General features: G+C 44.5%; 1 pseudogene; it reads right to left on the minus strand.

Moving 5' to 3' along the window:
- The window catches only part of LOC142583012 (facilitated trehalose transporter Tret1-like), an 85532-nt pseudogene extending 81102 nt beyond the window's left edge, over positions 1-4430 (minus strand).
- Between the last annotated feature and the right edge of the window lie 11410 nt (positions 4431-15840).

A 15840-nucleotide genomic window follows, 5' to 3' on the forward strand; every position in this document is an offset into this window, starting at 1 on the left:
CTGAGACTTTTTTGAACAATCTTACACAAAATAAATGTTACGCGCCTGTCGCCCTCGACAGTAGGTCGAAATTTGTTCTTGCTAAATGTAGACAACGTCATTCAAATTGTCAGCGGCTGCCTAGGCTGATGAGTTTTGTTTTTCAGCTTTATTTGAATGAAGTTCGTAATAGTTAACGTTTGTGCTTGAGTAGTATATTAGCAGGCGTCATAATGCCAGCTGAAGCTAACAAGAGACGTCTTCCGCATTATGTGCATCGAAACAAAATAACGACCGTCGGATACTGCATGCTTAACGTCGGGATTGAATAACTGTACGGCAGTCACCGCTCATAAATTTAGGAGGTCCCGGACGGTGCGCCTGAAAACATTCTGCGCGCAGCTGCCACGCCTGCTTTACACGTTTTTTAGACAACACATTTTGCAGTATTAAGGCTCCCAATACGCGCCATATTTCCAGATGATAGCCTATGACGCATACCATCCATGCAACTACCGTGTTATGCAGTTTTCTTATCGAAAATTTGTGTGCATGTATTTTGCGGTGCCGGCTAACCAGTTTGCCGTATAGCTTAAAGGTTGACATTTCATAGCTGCCACACTTACGGCTTTTTGAATGTAAAGTTAGGTCAGGTTCCCACTTTCTTTATTCATAATGAAGCCCTGTTTTTCAATTCTGTTTAATCCCATGTTTTGAGGATGTTGTTAACTAATAGAGAACATCTTACGATGGTGGGGGGGGGGGGGGGAGGGGGCTTGCTTTCAGTACTTTGGACTACTTAATTTCCTGCGCCTTCCAATATATCACTTGGTTTGAAGAACATATGTGAAAATTATTACAAGGTATATAATTATAATAAATATAGAGAAACTGGCCAGCCTGTATACGCAATGCCTCAGGACTTCGAGGGTACCCGAATCTTGGAAAAACGCTAACATAATCCTAATCCATAAGAAAGGGGACGCCAAAGACTTGAAAAATTATAGACCGATCAGCTTACTGTCCATTGCCTACAAAGTATTTACTAAGGTAATTGCAAATAGAATCAGGAACACCTTAGACTTCCGCCAACCAAAGGACCAGGCAGGATTCCGTAAAGGCTACTATACAATAGACCATATTCACACTATCACTCAGGTGATAGAAAAATGTGCGGAATATAATCAACCTTTACATATAGCTTTCATTGATTACGAGAAAGCGTTTGATTCAGTCGAAACCTCAGCAGTCATGGAGGCATTGCGGAATCAGGGTGTAGACGAGCCGTATGTAAAAATACTGAACGATATCTATAGCGGCTTCACAGCCACTGGAGTCCTCCATAAAGAAAGCAACAAAATCCCAATAAAGAAAGGCGTCAGGCAGGGAGATACAATCTCTCCAATGCTATTCACATCGTGTTTACAGGAGGTATGCAGAGACCTGGATTGGGAAGAATTGGGGATGAAAGTTAATGGAGAATACCTTAGTAACTTGCGATTCGCTGATGATAGTGCCTTGCTTAGTAACTCAGGGGACCAGCTGCAATGCATGCTCACTGACCTGGAGAGGCAAAGCAGAAGAGTGGGTCTAAAAATTAATCTGCAGAAAACTAAAGTAATGTTTAACAGTCTCGGAAGAGAACAGCAGTTTACGATAGGCAGTGGGGCACTGGAAGTGGTAAGGGAATACATCTACTTAGGACAGGTAGTGATTGCGGATCCGGATCATGAGCCTGAAAGAATCAGAAGAATAAGAATGGGCTGGGGTGCGTTTGGCAGGCATTCTCAGATCATGAACAGCAGGTTGCCATTATCCCTCAAGAGAAAAGTTTATAACAGCTGTGTCTTACCAATACTCACGTACGGGGCAGAAACCTGGAGGCTTACGAAAAGGTTCTACTTAAATTGAGGACGACGCAACGAGCTATGGAAAGAAGAATGATAGGTGTAACGTTAAGGGATAAGAAAGGAGCAGATTGGGTGAGGGAACAAACGCGAGTTAATGACATCTTAGTTGAAATCAAGAAAAAGAAATGGGGGGGGGGCATGGGCAGGACATGTAATGAGGAGGGAAGATAACCGATGATCATTAAGGGTTACGAACTGGATTCCAAGGGAAAGGAAGCGTAGCAGGGGGCGGCAGAAAGTTAGGTGGGCGGATGAGATTAAAAAGTTTGCAGGGACAACATGGCCACAATTAGTACATGACCGGGGTAGTTGGAGAAGTATGGGAGAGGCCTTTGCCCTGCAGTGGGCGTAACCAGGCTGATGATAAAGATGAATTAGAATAACTATAACTATAATAACTATATATATATATATATATATATATATATATAAGCTTAGCGGTGGACTCAAGAAAAGCAAAGTTGCTTTATTTATACGCGAGTTTGTTTACAAGTAGCTTGCGCGTGTTTGAAGCATATTATTGCAAGAAGAACAGGCAATGTGAAATTACAAAGACGTGCAAACGAATGTCTTGACAGCAGTGCAATATGACCAGAATACACATTTTCTGCACGCATTTTCTAACAGGCTCAAAAAGAATAGTGTAATAAAAGAGGAATTTGCTCGCTGTCGCGCTTTTGGGGCTATATAATTATACTAAGGGCCGATGTTACCGTTGTGTAGAAAGCAATGAAATCATTTAAGCAGCAGCGATGCCGATTTCAACATGGGAGCGCTCCGTAGTTACGCGCTTTACCTTCTGTGTTTCCGAATGTATGGTGCACAATAAATGCCAGTTTCTTCCCCACAAATTAAATATCTACAGTTATCGCGTGTACAACGGAACGTGAGAGTTCCGGAGTCGATGTTGAAGCCGCATTATCGAATTCAGTGATTAGTAGGACGCTTCGTTTCACTTTGTTGAAAAGGCAAGTTTCGGAAACTTAATGTGACCTGAGAATTTCATTTGCTACTACGTTTAAGCTGCACCTCCTGCTGCTGCGGCCGCCGCCGCGGTCCTCCCAGTCTTGGAGGGTTCGAAAAGGACGCTTCCCTTTAATACAGTATCGTGGATGCTTTAAAATACCACAGGGTGACATAAAAACAATAGCTATTTCTGAACGTTGATGTGAATATTCGTCTGAGTTTTCCTTTGTCTAATTTCGCATCTGTAGATTCTGTAGAATACTGAGATCGTACCGACTATACCATGCAGAACATAGCCCTTTTACAGTGAAGCTGTATATGGCTAGTCAGTTCGCTCGCCCGCCCGTCTGTCGCCTGTACGCCGAAAACTCCTCCGGCGCAACCCCGTGCGTATGCGCGAAAAAAAAAAGAGAAAGAGAAGCGCGTGATTAGCTGCGCTAATAGCGACGTCGTTGCCCTCCGTCGGAGCCGAGCGCACGCGCAGCAGTTTTTCTCCGGTTCCGATATGAGTAGGCTACGTGTCATACGTACTTCTGAGGAGCAGGCAGCATTCGATCAGCAACGTTGCGAGCAGAACCCGAAATGTGCTCATCTACGCCTTGCCGATGCTGCAGCCCGGGCACAAGAGCAGGCTCATACAGCCCAGCGCAAGCAGCAACTGCGTACCGAGGATCTGGCAGCCTACCAAGCCGTCGTTTAATGAACCGTCGGGTTAGCCCGGTGATAAAAACTGGAAACGCACGTCTCAGCCTCGCTGATTAACCTTCTGTGTAGAGTGCTTGGGCGGTGATACTCTTATTTTTCATTCCAAGGTCATTTAAGTCCACCTAAAGCATCCCTAGAATACTCCTATGAGTGTGTCATGCATTGCGAGTGTTTCCAGGTATCTGTAGTTTCTGCTCTATTACGAGATCTGCACTGCTCGACTGATTCTGAAAATATCATTCGTGGTGTTCGCCGTACAGGCACAAGTTCGGAAGCCAGTCGTGGAGAACAATAGAAAAGAAGCAATAAGAATAAAAGTATGCTCCGGTCGCAAACGACTTCTGAATCGTGGGCAATTAGTTTCGTCTGTAGACCGTCCAGCTAGCCTGTAGGTCTAGGTGCTCTAGGGGGCAAGCAATGTTCCCGACGCAAGAGATGTTACCGAGTGCGAAAGCTGTTTCATACTCCCATAAAATGAGGAAAAAAATTTCGGAAGCTCACCTTTTTCGAACTTGCAGTTGAAGCTATCGAGCGCGCTAGATGGTCTACGTTCGTCTTTTGAACCCATCGTCGCGATCTTCGAGGTGAATCTACGAGCGTGTCTTCTAGTGGAAAGGTAGAAATCCGCGGGAATGTAACCTTCTATCCCCAAGCACTTGCCTAAGCCGGCCCGCTTTGCCTAAGATCTGAAGTAGCAACAACAGAAAGAGCAGCGGTGCCAAAGTGCACGGCTTTTCGTCTTTTATAACTCCTGTTGTTCACAGTCTGACCCTACTACGTGCGCAGCAGTAAACGTTTTCCGCCAGTAAGGGTCACAGTGCTAAAGAGGTTCTACGACGGGGCTCTCCTGCAGCTGAAGACTCGCGTCATCCCGTCTTCTTCTCCTGTTCTCTCGTTCTCTCAAGGTTTCCTCCTCTCCCCTTGTCGCGTCTTTGCTTACGCGCGCGCTGTTGAGCGGCGGACACAAAAGCCGCCAGCGGGCAAGACCCAGTCGGCACGGAGAAGTTTTTGAAGTGGGCGACGATAACAGTCTGAAGAGGTAGCTAGCTAGGCTGTGGATTTCTGTTATCCGTTAGAAGAGCGATCATCCCGCCGGAGAGAACGAACGGAGGAAGAGGGCTGTGAAGTTGGCGGCGATAGGCTTGACGCTCTGGTCCCTGCTCTCCGCTTTCCCATAACGGAGTCATCTACGAAGACGTGGCGTAGATATGCTTTTCGTAAAGTGGTTCGTTCTGTTGTGCACTTACACTGATAAGCAGGGGCAGGAAGCAGGAGGGGCGATGGGGGAGGGGTGTGTGCATATGATCTCAAGTCACAGAAGCTGGCGCACTAATGCGCGCGATATCTACGCCATGCAGTGTCGTCAATACGGGATTTTAGCAAACAAGACCTGCTCATTACCGCGGAACATCGACGTCGCGTGTACCTAGAGGCCAGCTAAAGTATTTGTACCACCGCACACAATATATGTACAGGTGCGACTAACGTCACAGTATCGGTTTTGCCTTGAAAATGTCCACAGTGGAATGTTGCGAAGCAATGTTTGAACGCGACTATCTTAGATTATGACACTATACGGCTACCTAAATAGCTCTCTTGTGTGAAGATTGGGTTGATATTATCTACCTACCGATAAAACTACGATTAGCAAATCCAGCTGCATAGACAACCATTTACGCTACCATGGGACAATGTGCTTGCTGAGTCGTTGAGAACCTTGATTCTATTTCTGCACAGTTGACAGACTTGAGCTCAAAGAACTATCCCATTCATGCACTTAGTGTTGCATATTGAGCAAGTTTTAAAGGTCTCCAACAAAATTTGCAACTAAACAATATCTGAAGTAAATTTAGAAGATGGTAAAGGTTATGCACTACAAGGTATAAGTGAGTGAATAGCAGAACTAAAGCTCTCCCGCGTCCCCACCGTAAAGATAGTCATCTGGCTAGAACATCTGGACATGATTATTTACTGGGAGCTCTCTGGAAATTCACTTCCCCTCCAATCCACAGAAGACTGCTGAAAATGCGTAGTGATTTAGCGTATGTCTGCCTACGATATACGAATGAAATTTCTGTCAAGGAAGGAAGGAGGAAGGAAGGAAAAAGTGAAGAAGGAAAGGCAGAAAGGTTAACCAGTTTAGCTTAACCGGTTTGCTACCCTACATAAGGGAGCGGGAAAGGGGGAATGAAAGAAAGTTACCACTGCACCATTTGTGCTAAAATCTTGCACAAACAGCACAACTCACGATCGACATTTCGTATTTTAGGATTTGGCATAGAAATGTCGATAGCTCGATCAAAGTAGAAATTGAATAGCGCTTTTGATCCACATCTAACTTGACACTCAGCACTGTCAGTTCCCCATGTAGCAGTGGCTTTAATACCACTGTTCTCGGCCGTCGTTCTTAAACGTACAGATGGACCTTGAATGTTTCAAGTTATTCAAGTTAGATCGTGAAATAAAGCCTACGTCTAGGTCTGAACGCTCGAATGCGAAAGGTAAGGCTGAGAAAATTGTGCTAGTTTATGAAGGATAAGAGTGCAGAGCGGAGGGCTAACATAACGATTGGTGAAACTCCCTATTATCTGCTAATTTTTCAAATGTTGGATACCTGAATTGTGAGAAGTGAGATGCGTTGCGGGTTAAAATTACTTTTAATTTGCTTAAGCTTCGCAGTACTGCCGGCATGCGCTGCATCATCGACATGTCTTTTCTATCTGCCCCAGCAGCTCCACACCGACAGCTTCCACAGTCGGTGTGGAAGTGGTTGTGTGCGGTCTCTGCTGGATGCTGCTTGTATTTCGGTGCCTCGCGTGGGTCTCTGTTTAGCGTAAAAGCCAAGCAACCAATTACTGGTTGTGGTTGCAATAAGCACACGACGTTCAAAAATTCATGCATTCTGAGCCCGTAATTTCTGTCACACTCCCCCCTTAAACTTGTTTTGAGAAAAGTGAGAAGTTGAAGTGTGAAATTCATTGTAGCCGTGCTTACACATTACCTATTCACTTAGGCATTTTTAGGGACCCAACAAAGGTGTTAAAACATTCCTCACCATGACCCTTTCGGAAGTTTTGGGTATACATTGAAATTTGCAAGGGGCCGTCTATGGAGCATTTGACCGCAAGCATTTTTCAGATTGGTACATTATTAGAGGATATGCGTGAAATTTATGCGTAGCGCGGTCATACTGCGATGATGCGTTCTTCATTTCCAAGGAAAACAATATCTCCTTCAGTCTCGACCACCTTCCGCAAAACGAGGTCTTTTCCCTGCCCTCTCCCACAGCCGAGCCGAGGGACTACGCCACGCTTATGTCACGAGTTCCGCATTCATTTTTTTTTCTTCGCTTCATCCTCCTTCGCTTTTATTTCTATTAAGACACAGCGCACTTTCAGTGGCGGTGTTGTGGGTTTTGCATTGGATTACTTGCCGAATTTGCGTGCCATAATCTGCGACTACGCAGGCAATGTGTCTCGTAGAGAGGCACTTATGCGTGTGATCTTTGTTCTAACCGCAGTAAGTGGAGCTTCCCCGAGACGAAGAGCGCAAGTGCTTTGGTTTGAAATTTCACATCTTTTTGCGCCCTACTTTGGTGACGCGATGGCCAGTGCGCAGTGCACGCACTTTGGTTGTCTCTTTTCAAGTGACGCGACTTGGGGAGGGGCCCTTTAAGGGTTTTAAATATAGCCAGAGAAAGAGAAAAAGGAGTCACGCTGTGTTACGTCATACGCTGAAGTTCTGAGGTAAAAATACACAACTGAAAACTTAACAGGGCCTATGGTTTTGAATCTTTGACAACTATTGATAGCTTTCACTGACGTAACCCTATAGACGTCATGTTTGTGAACCAGCACGGTGAAAAGCTGAGTCCGTTGGTGTCTCACACGACTCCGACAAGCTCCGACATAACCGGCAAGGCAGGGGCGTCTCCTGAGATTTCCGTCTTTCATGGAACGAGGTTACCCGCCGCAGTGAATACGCTGACGTTATCCTAGGTGGCCAATCGGGGAACCATCACGGCGAAAATCTGCATCCCTGACGTCCCTGTGTGAGCTACCTATACTTAACCACGGCTTACCATTTCTATAGCGCCTCTAAACGTCTCCTGCTGCCTGCGGTGAAGGGGAAATCGTGCAATAATTTCCTTGCTAAGATGTGATTGGCAAGCGTGACATGACGTTGCGGTTGTCGAGAGTGGTAAGCTCCAAAGTAAAGCCACTCTCCATGTCCGCTTATAACAATGTTTGTAGCAGGGGTACTCGACGCGTTACATTGTGGTTGGCAGTTACGTAAACCAGGAATTAATTGCTTCCATCAGAAGCAAGTATACTTGAAAGAAGCGTGGTCTACAACGCAAAGATAAAAAGAACAACTGTCTGGCACGAGTTGTCATGAGTGCACGAAACGAAAGTCTAATATTCTATTAGACCTTTCTCTGTTTTCTGAAAAAAGTTTCGGAGAGAGATGATGTTGTACACCGTAAACAGACGGCGTACGCAAGACAACCTGCTGTCTAGATGCTTGTAACCTTGAAGCACTGTGGCAAGAGGATTTGAAATTGGGTGATCTTATTACGAACGGAGTGAAAAAAAGTTTTAGGCGGGCGACTGAGATGACTATGTGGCACCGAGTCGCAGAGGCAAGTATGCTGAAATAACTCCTGGTTGATTTGTTGATTTGTAAAATTATTCGTTGATTTATAAAACTGTTTACATGAAGATTACATTTTGTGTTGCGCCTGGAAAATACGGAACAGTGCGAAACGCGTTTTGTACACTTTGAACTTTGTGAAACGGGCCAGCTTTCTCGGCGGAAAGTGATATTCCTTATTCGTAATAGAAAACGACAAGTCAACAGCCATCGCAACGAAAAAAAAAATTTAAATTGAAGAAAGATAGTTTAGAGAAAATTATAAAACGCACACAAAAGAGGGCATTTGCATAATTCAATAATCTTTCAGTTCTATACGAAATAAAAAAAAAAGTATCCGTACTTTGTTGTCTTAAGGTATTGCGAAAAAAATAACACTATGTATGCAATGTGTTTATTTTCCTTATTCGTGGGATGCTCAACATTGGCTGGTTTTCGGTATACATTGCACGCGAGTTTTCGTCTTGCGTGAGACATAACATTTCTGACAACGACGAAAGCTGATAGATGGTGGCAGTAGAACGTTACAACAGATGAAGAATGCAGCTCCTTTGTGCACGCAGGCATCCATGTCCAATGACTCAATAGGACGAAAGTGCCGTTCATATCATTTAATAAAAAAGCGAAAGCGTCTCTAAATTTGCTAGGGGGATACGGTGTTGGCGCTAGCGATCTCAACCAAGTAAACCATTTCTTGAGCTGACTTTTGTACGGGAATGAAAGACTTATGGAGCTTTACGAGTAACATTCCTTTCTAATTAATGTTGGTTATAAAGAAACCAATTTCATCAAGTGAAGATTATGCGACTGCACAGAAAAGAAATTTCACGAGTCTGCAATCCGATATTATAAAACCTTACAACATGGATGATTGCGCTTGTTGCTGTTCTATATTTTGCGGGAACCGCAAAAGTTAGACGAAGAAACGTAACCAAGAATACACGAGGACGTTCTCGGGTTTCCTCGTTTATGACATGTAACACTATGAGACGCTTGCACGTAAGAGTATTTTGTAAACATGTTTCCGCACTAGACAACCCGACTCCGATGTTATGATTGGAATATTCTTCATATATTGGAAACCTTGCTGCTTAAGAGAAAATTACATAAAATTAATTATAATTTATGACTACGTGAGCATGGGGATTTCCTGCTATGAGAAAATTTTTTTACGAAGACAAGCGTAGCGCCTTGTCTTTCTGGTGTTCATGGTGTTCCAGAATGAGCAGCAGTCGTTCAATCTATATTAGATAATAATAACTGCATAATTTGATTTTAATGAGGTAATGTCCACCACGCACTCATGTATCTTCCCCTCAGAAAATGATTAGTCTGCAGCATATATATTGTATCGAACGTTCTGCGTTGTTGTCGGGAATATACAGGCGGCGCTCACACGTGATGGCAGCTGCGGAACGTGAAATTTAAGCTCAAAGCTGTCAACCCTGTTGCCCCCTCCCACCTCCCGTTTGCTCTGTTCTGATGTTCATTGCTGTAGCACGCACTTTTTCCAGTAACATTGCACCAGGTATACAATCACGCTCGGAGCGAACCAGAAACAATAGAAAGAGAGCCATGTGCATGCCGGGAGCAACTGAAACAGCTGGGTGCAAATGATGGCATGTGTTGACAGACCACGTGCTTGAATATTGTTGCACTTACGGGCCGTGTTCTCCAGCAACTGCGTTTTGTGTCTCGGGTCGGTCTTCCGTTGGAACGAGAGAAGGAAGGCTCGGACATTTTCAAGCGTTAACACATGCGACCGATTAAAGAAGGCTAGAATCATATGCGAGCCATAAAAGCGAGGAAATAGACATCTTATAAGACGGTTCATTAGTGGATCCGAGTGGACGCGTAGAGATACCAAAGATAGGCAGGATAAGCTGACGAGCGTGTGGCTTTTTATCCGGGGCTACGTGCTGCAGGGAAGACGCGGACCGCAGAGAGCTCACTTGCCCTGAAAGCAGACCTGAACGAAGTCGAGTGTCTGGCGCGGAAAGTTCCGGTTCCTCTTGAAATAAAAGAAAATAATAGACGCTTTTCCGTCACGTTTGAGGCCTAAGCGCTCAAGTGCCAAGTGGACACCCAAAGAAACAGACCGCGAAAACGTGGCTCACGCTCTCCCATATCTCCCGCCTTACAAGGGAGGCTGCACTTCCTTTTAGAATCCGGCTGTACCACTTGTGATAATAACGAGCCAACGGTATTCGTAATAAGACGTGCGAGATGCGGTGGGAAAATATTAAGTGAAATGTTTCATTAGGCATAAAAAAATGTGTAGATCGAACAGAGTCCCCCGCACACAGAACGCGCACACAGACTTGGCCGTTTCCAGGCCGGTAAACACCGACCAACTATAGTTAAACTTGCGCGGCACAAAGATCAGCGTAGCATCCTGTCTGCCGGGCCAAAGCTTAAAGGTACGCCAATTTCTATCCGGGAAGATTTTTCATCGCGCGTCCGGCTTGCAAGGAAAAAGTTGTACGCCTATGAGAAACAAAACAATGCCTCCACTTTCAAGATACGCTTCGATAAACTTCAGGTGAATGATGGGCACTTTTTTTATGACATGCATTCAGAGTCAGTTTTACAAGTTAAATCCTAGCCATCACTTCAGACTTGCCCAGCACTCTCCTTTCCCTCCAAGCCGCTACTAAACCCTGTTGACACATCACGCAATCACAGACTGTCTGTTATACTGGCTAATGTTCGCAGTTACATGTCAGAAAAAGATACCATTGAAGCCCTTCTCGACGATAATCATACAGACATGGCCATTTTCACTTAGTCTTGGTTAACTACTGACATAGATAGCACTGAGCTACTGCATGCAGATTCCCCTTACGCTGTTTACAGACGCGATAGAAGGGAACGAAGGGGTTGTAGCGTTCTTGTCTTCACGAAAAACAGCATTCATTGTTACCAGCTCTCCAACAATTGTGCTCACAAAATTCTTTGTGTGCATATCCATGCCTACATGCACATGCATTCTCATATCTTGTTGTCGCCCACCCGATTCTGATCCTTCCTTTATCGACGGACTTAATTAACACTGTCATTTTAGATGCAGCCTCTCAATTCCCACGTGCTAACTATATTATTTGTGGTGATTTTAACTTTCCAGATATGACCTGGGACAATCTAACAGCATCATCCCGCCAGTCAAGAGATTTTCTTGCTTTAGCCTTAAATTTCAACCTTACACAAACAGTAAATTTACCTACACGTGGCTCAAACACCCTTGACCTGGTCGTCCCTTCTCAACCCGAATACATTCAGTCGATAGCATGTGTCAATGGGCTGAGCGATCACAGTATTGTTCTTTTCAATTTGGAAATCTCAGTTCCAGTCAAACAGTGTTCAATAAAACTAATACGGGACTACAAAAAAAGCTGACTTTTCCAAAATTAAGAGTGAACTGAATATTTGTTTTTTGAGTACCTCAAGGAAACTGCCTTCAGAAGGTCTGTTGATGCAAACAGGCTGTTGTGCAAGCATAAGCTAGTCAGCTGAATGGGAAAGCCTTGGTACACAAACCACCTAAAAAGCTAGCACAAAAAAGCGCCTTTTCAGAATGGCAAAAAAATGTGGTTCTGCCCTGAAATGGAAGAAGTATTTCACCTACCTGCGCGAGTACAACAGCCTTCTGAAGCTTTCTAAGAAAAAATTTTATCACCAGGATCTTCTCAATATCATCCGTGTAAACCCGAAAAAATTTTGTAAAATACTCGCACCAAGTAGAAATCAGTCGCATAATCATTACCATAACTAATCCTAATGGGTCCCATGTTCCAGTTGAAAAGCGTTCTGACGTCAGCAATTCATACTTCTCTTCCATCTTCACTTGTGAATCTTCCACTGACATTCCTGTTTTACTAAATTTTGCGGCACTGAAATGCCCCCCATTGATGTAACTGCTGAAGGTATCGCAAGCCTAATCAATAAACTTAATATATCTAGCTCCCCCGGACCTGACAACATACCGGTGAAGATACTAAAAGCCACTAACGTCATTTCTAGCCAGATATTACAAATCATTTTTACCCAGTCTATACGAGAGAGGTACTATGCCCAAAGACTGGAAACTAAGCAAAGTAACCCCCGTCTTTAAGTGTAGTAAGCGCTCCGACCCATCCAATTATCGCCCTATCTCACTTACATGTATTGCCTGTAAACTTTTAGAACACGTCATATATTCCCAAATAGCGTCCCACCTCGACAGAAATTCTTTTTTCTTTAGCAAACAACATGGCTTTCGTCTGGGCTTATCATGGGAAACACAACTTTTTGAATTCACTACAGATCTCCACCTAAACTTAGATTCTTCATTTCAGACTGATGTAATTTACTTAAATTTTTCAAAGGCTTTCGATCGCGTCCCTCATCACCGACTATAGTGTCCAACCTTTCATGACTTCACCTCGACCCACTAATCCTATCATGAATAATTTGCTTCCTGACAGATCGCCTCCAGTTCACCTGTGTTGGCGGTCGCTGTTCAGATACTACTGAAGTAATATCGGGTGTACCACAGGGATCCGTCCTCGGCCCACCCCTTTTTCTAATATACATTAACGACCTCCCAACAGACATATCATCCACAATACACAAGAGCACTGTAGGCAAATGTGTTGCGGAAATACTCGTTCCAGTACCTGTAGTGCTGACTTGCCGACCGATAGGCCACTTTATGTCGTGTGCAAGATATAAGTTTCCGAAAGTATCATAATTGAAGCTTCGGATGTTTGTCCAACCGATGCCTTACATAACAATGCCATAATTACTGCGGGTTATAATGTGCCAGCTAGCGCATCACTGCGTCGCATTATGAGCGAAACTACATTTTGTTAAACACTAAATGACATCTTCACAAAAATATTCTTTCTTTATTATCGATGATAATTTCTGTTGGTTAGCTTAGTTCTTGCTGGCTCTCGAGCTGCATTAACGATAGAAAATATTAATTGCTGTTTGAGGATCATGAAGTAATGTAGGTTTCTCTTGCTTACCAAAGACGCAAAATAGCAGCGACCACAAATACGTAGCTTGTGCTCGGAGGTTATTCGGTCAGGCACAATGAAGGCTTCCTTGGCTTGAAGGCACAATGTCGTCCTACAAGGCATCTTGAAGCTTTTGCTTTATCGGGTCTGACCCGTTCCATGTTCCAAGAAATAGAATAGCGAAGGTCTACGCTAACAAAGCACAGTGTTGACATATTTTGCTTGTCTAGTGGTTCGAATTTATCTCAAGTGCTCCAAAGGTTTTTGAGGACTGCCGCTAGTTCACCTGACAGCATGATATGCTTTGTTCTTTTTTTAAATCGTATCGCCACCGATATACGGTTCTTCTGAAGCGTTTACATTGAAGATCACATGAACGTCGGCGAATGCGACATTCATGCTTTCTTTTACTCTGAAAAGGCAAAGTTCGTCAGACTTTTATTTTAAAGGTTGCTCTACTCCTCACGTAGTGAAAAAAGTACAGGAGGTTTAACTCTTGTGAACCTAGTTATCACGAGCGAAAGGTCTGTTTGGCTTGGTTTTGCAAAGATTATGCACAAAGTGCTTTATTAAAGTTAGACCACAGTCTTTCACAAACGTTACACACGCTGCCGAATAGGTTGTCAGTGAACTCATGCTGAAACCTGGCCGTCGTAGTCGAGCAGCCGAAAGGTGTGGTTCGTCAAACGTTCATTGCGGGTGCCGTTGCTTGTATCCACGGCTTCGTCTCCTTCGCCTTGTTGTAGTTCGTGCTGCTGAATGACGGCGGCGCTTGCAGTACCTTCGTTCTTGGCACGTTTCTACGCTAGATAAGCTTCTCTATAACATCCTAATCTGGCCACCCTTTGCTCCAGTGTTTCAGCAGGCAACTTTGCCATTGCTTGAGATTTCGCAGCCTGACGTCTAGCTATATGTACCGGATGATTGGAGTCAGCCTGTCGCTTGCGATGAAGCGCGCGCCCAGACGGCCCAACTGGCACGTGAACCAAGCGCCGGCGAAGCAGCTGTTATACATGGTTATACCCTCGCCTAGTCACGTGGTACCGCAGTGGTGAGGCACCGAGCGAGCGCCGTGGCGCAGCTGCATCGCCTATCCGCAGCGGATCACGTGGCGTGACGTCACACCTGCCACAATTCCACTCCCGCTGTTCAAGGTCAACGCGACGCGATGAATGACCTTGCGAGACGTAGTGTAGTAGAGTTTTCGCTCTACAAGATTGCCAGTCAAGCAGTTCTGACTAGTATCTGAACGTAGTCCTCACTTTGGATTAAATATAGCTTCATAAGAGGTGGCCAATCCAGGGAGTTTAAGGTTCAAAAAAAAAAACACGGCGCTAAGAGGGACGTCGCATAGCATTGCTAAATAACAATACAAGCGCAATACTTCAGCGATTCTTTCGCCTTTGAACTCGCTTACTGCGACAGCAGCCATTCTCACACAGTGAAGACCACCATGTTACTTTCGCTTGCCTGCTTCTTTTTTCTCAAATGAGTGTGTTCACCCACTACGGGGAGCTAGAAAAAACCCGGAGGTTACAGGGAGGTTCAGAAGGAGGGGGCTGGTCGTATAAAAATAGCACACTTTAAAGCAAGAATTCGGAAAAGAAACATTTATTATAGCATTTCAAAGGTAATTACAATTGTGCTATAGCGCAGAAAGAATGGTGTGGAATATATAAATAATTTGTGACCTTTCATTTTTGTGATGTCTACGCAACTTCTTTTCTGCATGATGTGGTTGACCTTTTATTCACGGCTGTTTGACCAAGAGGGTTAAGCTAATCCTTTTTTATTTGTTCATTGGAATCCTCTTTATTTTTATTGTTTATTTGTTTTTATTTGAACATATTTTGCCCTGATGATCTTGAAGCATCATGCTTATTTTTGTGTATCTTGTTTGCTATCGAGTGAGCTGATATTATGGTCTGCTTCACGAGATTTGAGCACTTGTGTAAAACAGCCACATTTTTTTGTTTTTGCTTCCATTAGGACAACGTCTGAGCACCTACCTGCCCACCGCGACTGCATCGTGGCCTTTGAAATGAGCTTGTAGTCAACGTGCCGAACAATGTCTTGCACTACGTGCCTACCACTGTTACGTTTTGGTTCAGTGGTTAGTGCCCACGTCTCCCAAATACATATTGTTTCACGGGCATAGTTTTAAATACGAGTGGAGCTAGTAGCGGAGACGTTTTATTTTTTCTTCACACTATGGAAATGGTGAAGCTGGGGATGATAAGGGGGGGCTTAACGACAGCAAATAATCGCCGTTGTATGTCGTCCATGACGACAACAGTCGTCTTCACCGTAATAGGCGCGGACGGACGGACCTTTCAGACGAACGGACGGGACGGACAAGCGAAAACCCAATTGTGCAGTGCTTAGCGCCCCCTACTCAATATGTACACTGCTCAAGTGTACCAGTATGACGCAGTGTTGGTGGTTGTGGACAAGCATTCGGTTTCTTTGAAAAGTGGCGATGGTGAAGCTGGAGACGGCGAGGGGCACTGAGGGTGACAAATATTGGTGCACGTCGTACATGATGACAACGGTTGTCGTCAGCTTAACAGAGTGTACTGACGGACAGATGGGACGGTACGGGACCAACAAGGCAAATCAAGTTTCGA

This window comes from Dermacentor variabilis, chromosome 5 (genome assembly GCF_050947875.1).
Source record: "Dermacentor variabilis isolate Ectoservices chromosome 5, ASM5094787v1, whole genome shotgun sequence".
Lineage (NCBI taxonomy): Eukaryota > Metazoa > Arthropoda > Arachnida > Ixodida > Ixodidae > Dermacentor > Dermacentor variabilis.